The 8,368-nt window shown below is 38.3% G+C and overlaps 1 long non-coding RNA gene across 1 annotated transcript; it reads left to right on the top strand.

Annotated features, from left to right (window-relative positions):
* Nucleotides 1-583: 583 nt before the first annotated feature.
* Nucleotides 584-4,192, top strand: LOC139692549 (uncharacterized). The gene is made up of 3 exons (XR_011701766.1): nucleotides 584-953; nucleotides 1,064-1,102; nucleotides 4,024-4,192. It is a non-coding gene; the product is annotated as an uncharacterized lncRNA (long non-coding RNA).
* The last annotated feature ends 4,176 nt before the right edge of the window (nucleotides 4,193-8,368 follow it).

The raw sequence follows: 8,368 nt of genomic DNA, 5'->3' as shown, positions 1-8,368 counted from the left end.
AGGAACGTTACTCCCTGCTCCATACCGGATTTCCAAAACCGGGTTGGGATCCAGAGCGCTCAACCTCCAGGATCCCCTTCCTCCCTTGCGGGTCTCCAAGCGCAGCAAACACCCATCGCAATCCGGATGGTATGTAGACAGTAAATGCATTAGACTGTTTTGAAGTGTCCCTTTCTTAATAGGGGTTAGTTTTCGGGTATGTCGCCCCGCCTTTTTAGTCGCCTCTTACGACAGTCAGTGATACTGCGGGAAAATTGCCAATCCCCCTGCCCACGTTAGGGTAAGGGGATTGAGACTAACCAAAGAGTTGATAAAGTCACCATGAAAGAGGAATTGAATGCTACCCAAGGATATCCCAGTGCACTGCAGTGTCCGTCGGATGGGATGCAGTTGACTCATCGCACTTCCGAGGCGGGATTGGCAATGCTGCTTCACCTGTTCCTCAACCCTCACTCCCCCTACGACGAATCTTTTAAAAACGCGCGCGCGCGCGGAATTCTGGAGGGGCACGCAATTGCTTTGTTGGCTGGTGGTCTTGGAGGCAGCTATACGTACACTCAGCACTCAAGCTTTCGGCGAGGAAGGGAGCGGTTGACTGCAGGGCTCCATTTCGCTCCAGTTTTAAGCCCTGCGAAGATAGGCGAAATGCGTACTTTTGGAATTGAAATGGGCTAACAGTTCCCTCCGCCTATTTTTCCACCGTCCCGATTCGATTTCACTCTCTCTTGTGCGAAACATTTCCCTTAGCCTTCCCCCCAAAGTCCCGCCCTTACCTGCCGATGGGCATTTGGTCTCGCCAGTTCGCCTTGAGACCCGGCATGAGCCAGCCGATCGGAGCAGATGGACTCATCGCTATCACGGAGTACGTGTAACTCACGAGGTACTCATATCCTAACTCCAGGTACTCTGGAGAGGATGAAGCGGTCGAAATCACAAGCAGCTCTATGACATTGGTGAGTGCCGATTTACTTAATGCCCAAGTGAAAATATAGAGGTAGATTAGGCTTCTCCTTAGACGTGTTCAGTGTATCCAGTTTCTAATTGTCAGGGTTCTATTATCTAGATCTTGGGGCCACTCTCCAAAATTGACGGTTGCACGTTGGTACGTATGTGGTCAACTTACAAAAATTATTTTGAAATGTACTTTCTCCTGCTGGCATCCGTATACTCGTACACACACTGAGCAAAGGGTTGAAGTACGCGGTAAATCCGATCTTCAGCTTGGCTCAATTGTCGTCGGTTATTGTCCTGTGCATGTATTAATGATGGTCCCGTAATTGTCATCACTGGGGATCGGGATAGTGCGTTGGGTAAAATGGTTGCTTCCCACCCAGAGGGTCCTAGTTTGAATCCTAGAGGTGGCAGGTATTTTTCAGAGGTGTCTCGATCGCTACGAAGAAGGTGCTTAGTGGAGAGCGCTTTGGGTGAGTACACCGTCCGTCATTTGGGACGTTAAACTGCGGACCCCTTGGCGCCTTTCGTTAAAGTTGACTACTGCCAACGTCAGGTTTCTCTCCACCCTTCCTGCTTTCTCATCCACCCCTAATGGCGCTAATTACGTCGGCTTTCGGCCACCTCCACTAAAATTGCAAATATTGTCGATCCTCGGCAATACTTAGATTGCGATCACGGACGCGGTAGCTTCCAATTCTTGTGTGTGCACACATTGAAATTCCGATTTGAGACGTCCAGTTCGTCATTCTAGACGCTCAACAATTTATTATCTGATTAACTTCTGATCTACCCCTCCCTTGGCAGTGCTTCGAAATGGGGGGGGGGACCGCGGATTCGATCGCGTGTTAAGTGGATAAAAATTCAACCTGAATTTTGTAGTAATTCCTTCGTACCCGACGGTGGCACCCTAATCGCGCTCGCCATCCAAGAACAGGCTGTGCGCTCAAATCTAGCGTCGGATTTTCGAGCGACTGGAGTGTTTTTCAAGGAATCTTTATAAGGAAAACAAAGCAACCGTCCCGGCGCGTCAGAACTCGATGAAATTGGCCACCAATTTCTTAATTTTGTCAGTCTTAAAAAATACGATTTTGAATTTTTTTTTCTGCAGATACACTTCAAATGAGGCAATTTCTAGGCTTAAACAAGTTAAGCTTTCCACGTCATTTCATCCTAGGCGTATTGCAGGAAAATCAGCTGAAAAAATGTCCTCCTGCTGCTGAGAGAAAAAAATCTGGGTAATATCTTGCCACTTAAGGTTGCTCTGGCTCGACTAAGACAATTTGCCAAATATTTTCCCTTACTTCCCAAGTATTATAAGGACGGTGATGAATTATTTATATTTTGCCTTAGCAAGTAGAAATGGCGTAAACGCTGACACTGTAACAGAGCTGAGAATAGAAGATTACTATGTATCCTCCACAAAACTTAACATTTGCGACAAATAGTTTCAATGCAAAGTCATAGTCCTTGGGTGCCTTAACTTAAATTGATTTAGCAAATAAAAGTTTTGTGGGAAATTCATTGCAGTCTCCTTTTATTCAAAAATTAATTTCCATGCAATCAATCAATTTGAGTGTATTGAAGTGAGAACATTAATCGAGACAGGTGACTGTAGGAATATACTAGGGATGTTGGGTGTAATCTCCATGAAGGTGGAATGAATGTGGAACGGAAGCATTTTTTGTAGTACGTGGTGTCAGATATTCATTTTTGGCAAGGTTGAGAAGCGGCTGTATTTTTGTGTCTTTACCAACTTTAAACTTTTATCTACAGATGACCTAATATATTATTTACAAATTACTTTCATTATTTAGTAATATTAGTACAAAGTATGTTTTACCTTTTATTGTGAAATATTTTGCCTAATTAAAAAATCATTCCACGATGAAAACTTATTTGTAAAATATGGCACCAATTTCTGGTGGTGGCAAAAGATTTTGAGACCACTTCTTAAATATGTCATGTCTTCCAAATCAAGTGAGTTTATTCAGATTTCTTTGTATCGATATGACCAGGAAATTTATCAGTTTTTTGGCACAAGGTGTAATTACAGAATCAAATTAGCTTTTTTGCAAGTATAGTAGCCCATCTTGAAAGAATCGAATCTTTGGAAAAACAATACTAAAATTTACCAAAGAAGCTCAACTTGTAATCCTCCCAATGATGCAGGATTGCTGGTATCTTATTATTTATTGAAAAAAGTCATTTTCAAATTTCATCATCACATTAACATGATCTTATGATGGACATTTAGTATGCAATTACTTCTTCTGGGAGGTGTGCTTGCCAATGGATTAAATAATTCAGTTTAACTCTGAAAAGTCACCAGGCCTGATTCCTGGTGACTATGGACAATTCCCAACTTCACAGTAATTCTATTATTAGGGTGCTCAAAATACAAACCACAGGCAGCCCAAGGAAATGAACTGCTTCATCTCCGTTCCAAAATTTTGGCATGATGCCCTTATTTGCCAAACTCCTATGCAACCTGGTGTGGCGTATTCTGTCAAACTTTTTCATCCCACATGCCTTAGGCCTTCGTGAGGTCAGCTGGACTCTCACAGTTATGCAAATCAATCTGTGACGATCATTGTGGTTACTCATGTTTAATCATTTGGTTGGTTTGATTTAAAAGTTGTTTTCAAATTTGACTTTTCAGTATCATGGATTTGAGTGAAACCATAGTACATACTCACCTTATGCTAACTGGGATGTTATTTTCGTTTAGTTTGTCCAACAACATTAATAAACTCGTAGGTTGGCCTTAGGTGTAGGTGGGCCACCACACAAGTCTATCACCTACTTACAATTTCATCCGAAGTATCAAATCTTTCCCTTCATTGTCCCTTTTAATTTAAATACCTTTAAATTTACTTATAAGCATTATTTTATTAAATTAATCAACAATGGTGTAAAGTGACCTCAGCTGTTGACGCACCTTTAAAACTTAAAACTAACTTACTTCCTTCTACCTCACCTAGTAATAAGCTGAATTTTATGACATTCACTAATCAACAGGGTAGTTTTGGGGGCCAGTTCCTTTACTTGTACCAAATTGTGGTTTCCCAGGAAGATCTGGTACCCACAGCATGGATGAAGGGCAGAGGGTCTCAAGAGGCATCACTCACAATCAAATCCAGGCCCCCAGGACAGTAAATCAACACGACACCCATTGGACTACCGCACATCCTGCTTAGTTTGTGTAATATATATTTAAATGTGTTAAGTTGAACCAGGTCATAATAACTTCAGCAAAATCAGAATTGGCTTAAATTCCTCAACTTAATTTAACCAAAGTATTTTTACCCACAATTATGTCAAGAACTTGATCAATTTCTACAGGAGATAAAGAAATCATCCTGAAAGCTAATGAAAATTTAAATTACTCTAAATAATGTGAAAGTGTCATGTTAGAGCTGCTCTAATAATTCTTTCATCTTTTCTTTGTACTGAAAAATCATTTCAATGAGAATCACCTTTTGCAAGATGGATTAATTGTTAATATGTCAATTTTTGCCTAGTTCCTTATTATAATTGTATTTTGACATTACATCAATAGAAAAATAAATTAAATCACTAAAGGTTACTCAACTAAGTCAATTTTTAACACTCTCATATTAGGTGAATCTATCGAAGTCTCAGCATACTTATGTACTAGTTTTGCAAAAAGACACAGGTCCTTGCATTTAATCATGCATATTACATGAGGGTATTGATTTCAATCTCAACAAGAAATAATTATTTATACATTCATTACCACGGTTTTAGTCTACATGTTAAATAAACTTCCTATATATAAATACTTCCTATAAATATATGTTTGCCATGCCTGTCTTAATCATTAATAACATCCATATCTTTCATTCAGCTACAAATCATGACATCTACATATGTTATCATAAATCAGCAATTACATTTAAAACCCCGATGGTGATGGGTGTAATAATTTATAACACTATACCAAACTCATTGAAAATGAGTGATAAATTATGTGGTTTCAAATTGAAACTCTGAAAATTCTTTCTAATGAAGTCTTATTTTACATTGAATAAATTTTTAAATAGAAAATGATTGTAATGCTTGTCTTTTCATTTCCAGATTCTCCATCCATGTTGGTTGTCTTTTGGTGATGACAGTCTTGCTGGTCATCCTGCCTGCATCTTCAGGTCGAAGGTATTTTTCAAAGCTGTCTTTTCCAAGACCAAAAATATCAACATGGAGGATGGATATCCATTAAACAGTACGTGGAAAAGAACTATCCAATCAGAGCACAGTACTTGACTACCAGCCCTATATAAAAGCTGTTGTCGCCTAAAGACAAGTATCGTGGTTGGAGAACCTGGAAATGCAGAGACAAGCAATTCAATGCGGTGGAAACCTTTGCACAAAGTAATTGTAATGCATAGTTTTTATTACCTAATTCAATATGTAATCTTTATTGAGCATGTTCATAGTGCCAAAATGTATTTTGTACATTTCCTTGTTTGAAGACTCCTATACGTACATGGTATGCATGGTCTGTGTACAATAATAATTTTTTGGGCACTCATTCCTTTAGTTACCGTATGTGCAATGTCTTTGTTTCATTCCTTTCTGTATTTTAGTTAATTTATGATTTCACCAAATGGTTAAAAATTTCTCCCAAGAATGATGTTCTTATGTGATGACATTCTGGCCAATGTTTATTCGTCAATTTCCTCCAGTGATGTCCATTAGGTCACTTCTGTCAAAGCCGTGCTGTTTACTGGGTGCCAGGTATTCCACCACACAAGTCTATCCCCTACTTAGAATTTCATCCGAAGTATCAACTCTTTCCCTTCATTCTCCCTTTTAATTAAAATACCTTTAAATTTACTTATTAGCAATATTTTCTTAAATTAATCAACAATGGTGCATAATGACCTTAGTTGTCGACACACCTTTAAAACTTGAAACTAAATTACTTCCTTCTACCTCACATACCCAGCCAGCATTTTCCCTTCAATCACACCCATTGAATGTTTATTTCCAGTCAATATGCCCTGCAATAATTCCCACATTCTTCAAATTTTTCCCAAAAAACTTCTCCCCTGTCCTACCATGCTGCAAACTTGTTTTAATTTTATTTCCATTTGATTTTTTCCCCACCCCCATACCATTTCATAAACTTCCAATTAATGGTTATCCACTGGAATTAGCAACCGTCTTTAGTGATAATATAACAGCACGATTTGTTTAATTAAGTGCTACTTTAGTCTGTTAAAGAATATTAAGCAAGGTAGATATTATGGTTGATAACCGGCAAGACATTTCCTAGTTTACCCTCACTGTTTTCCCACCTCTCCTTCCTTGGCCTAAATCTGCTTTCATCCTTTCCTCACTATCCCAATCTTCTTCATTCCTTGGTTCATATTTGGTCACTTTCTTGGGATATGTATAAAGCTCACATGGGCAGGTCAGTAGGGTGAAAGGGTAGGCTAAGCAGTGGTTGGAGATTCACACTGCTAGTAATGAGGTAAGCTATTTTTAATCTTTATGTATTTTCTCTTCAGTAAAAATTTTGAGATATTTGACTTCAAGATCTTTACATTGCTTTTAAAAGTATTTAGTGTTATATGTAGTCAGTGGCATGTCTCAACCCAAAGAAGACTATTTGTTCTTCAAAAATTGTAAACATTTAATTTTATTATTCAAATTTTGAATGAGTTTTTTTCTTTCTCAAATGAATCTTTCAATTGAAGTAAAACTTTTCCAAATCAATCTCGTATTTCCTATAACTGGTTGGATGAGAATCATCTAATGTGCTCTCTGAAGGGAAGTTTTCTTTGAGCCTTAGCATAAATTTAAGTTATTACACAGATGTGGTACCGTCTTTGTCTTTAAATTTATTTCAAAAAGCACAATGAACCTCATGTTGATTGAGGGATTGTGGTTAGGGTGTTTTCTCTGAAATAAGTTCAAGGATGGTTGGGGTAATTGTTCTAAGGAATAAAGGATCTGTTTATGGTGAGTTATTTTTAGAAAAAGGTTAATTAATCAGAGTATATATTAATTGCAATGTCTTTCATGGACCCATAGTGATGATGTGAAGATGTTGTCTCGGGTTTTCCTTAGTTTTTCCATTTGAATTTTCACTACCATGAGTTGGGGGGCACTGGGGGGTCCTCTGTGGACACTAACAGCTTATTTGTATGATTTCCGTGGCTTCTATGATGAAATGAAGTTTGAATCAGCTCTCAATGGCCATTAATTTTGCCTCTCCAAATTACATGTTGAGCAAAGGCTACTCCACACATATTATGCAATCACCAACAGAGAGAATTGTTTTTTCGATATCTCCATTGTGTTAATGCATGTGACAGTTGAGTTCTGTATGAATGGCCAATGTAAGAATTTCCACATTAACTTTTCACCTTGCAAATGCCTCCTGGGATACTTTTAATTGTAAAATTTTTTGGATTAATTGCAAAACTGCTTTCAGACCACATAGACCAAAGCAGTTAAAAACCTTGGACAACTAAATAAATTCCCGGGCATTGCCTAGCCCTCTGTTCTGCAATTAACACTTTAAACCCTGCTGTTACCTATTTTCTTACTTCTGTATCAGTTCCAGCCCTCTCTCCCCAAATCTTCTTTTGAATCTTTGCTTCTTTCTATTCTTAACTATTTTTCATTACCTTATTTTGTCCAAGAAAGTCAGTTCAGCTGCTGCATAATCTTGCTGAAAGGTAATCTGTAATGAACATGATGTTTTGTCTTTCAAGTGATGTGTCCTGGAACACCAATTACATACATTGAAAGAAATGATTAATTATAGCAGACCTTAATACTTAGGTTCTCATGGACCCATAGATTGTGACCCTAAATGGGGCTTCGAAGGGTTTTACATGGGATTGCCTGCTGAAATATATTAAAAATGATAATGGTTTTAAGCCATTTGGATTTCAATCAGCATCATGGTTTGAATAATATCATAATTTAAAATAATCAATAAAACCCATAAAGACAATCTCAATTGAAAATTTTCTGCCACTTTTAAAAGGGAAAAGTGTTCTTTGTTATTCCCAACAATACTCGCCTTGGATATATCCTCCAAAGGTGTTCATAAATATTTTAGCACTGAAGTGTTGTTTTATTTGAATAGCTTAGGGACTTAGGGGCATGACCCAAGTCATTTTGGCATAAGGCTGAATGGAAAAAGTAGAAGGGAAGTTGGAAGATTTGCCACGGGACTTTTGTAGGACCAAAAAGGATGCAGTTGGCTGGCATGGCATCTTCTCTATCACCGGTTATTTTTTTCCATTTCTTCCATTCCTCCCTTCTATAGCATTTCTGTCTTCTCTAAGCCCTTCATCACCTCAATTTGAGAGAACATTGGTGATAGACAAGTGGATTGGTACAGTTGGGTGTCACATCATTCATAATGAGTCTTTAG

This window comes from Hetaerina americana, unplaced genomic scaffold, assembly GCF_022747635.1.
Source record: "Hetaerina americana unplaced genomic scaffold, ioHetAmer1.1.p SCAF_4, whole genome shotgun sequence".
Lineage (NCBI taxonomy): Eukaryota > Metazoa > Arthropoda > Insecta > Odonata > Calopterygidae > Hetaerina > Hetaerina americana.
Note: the sequence above shows the minus strand (reverse complement) of the source record. Positions and strands in the feature narration are given on the sequence as shown.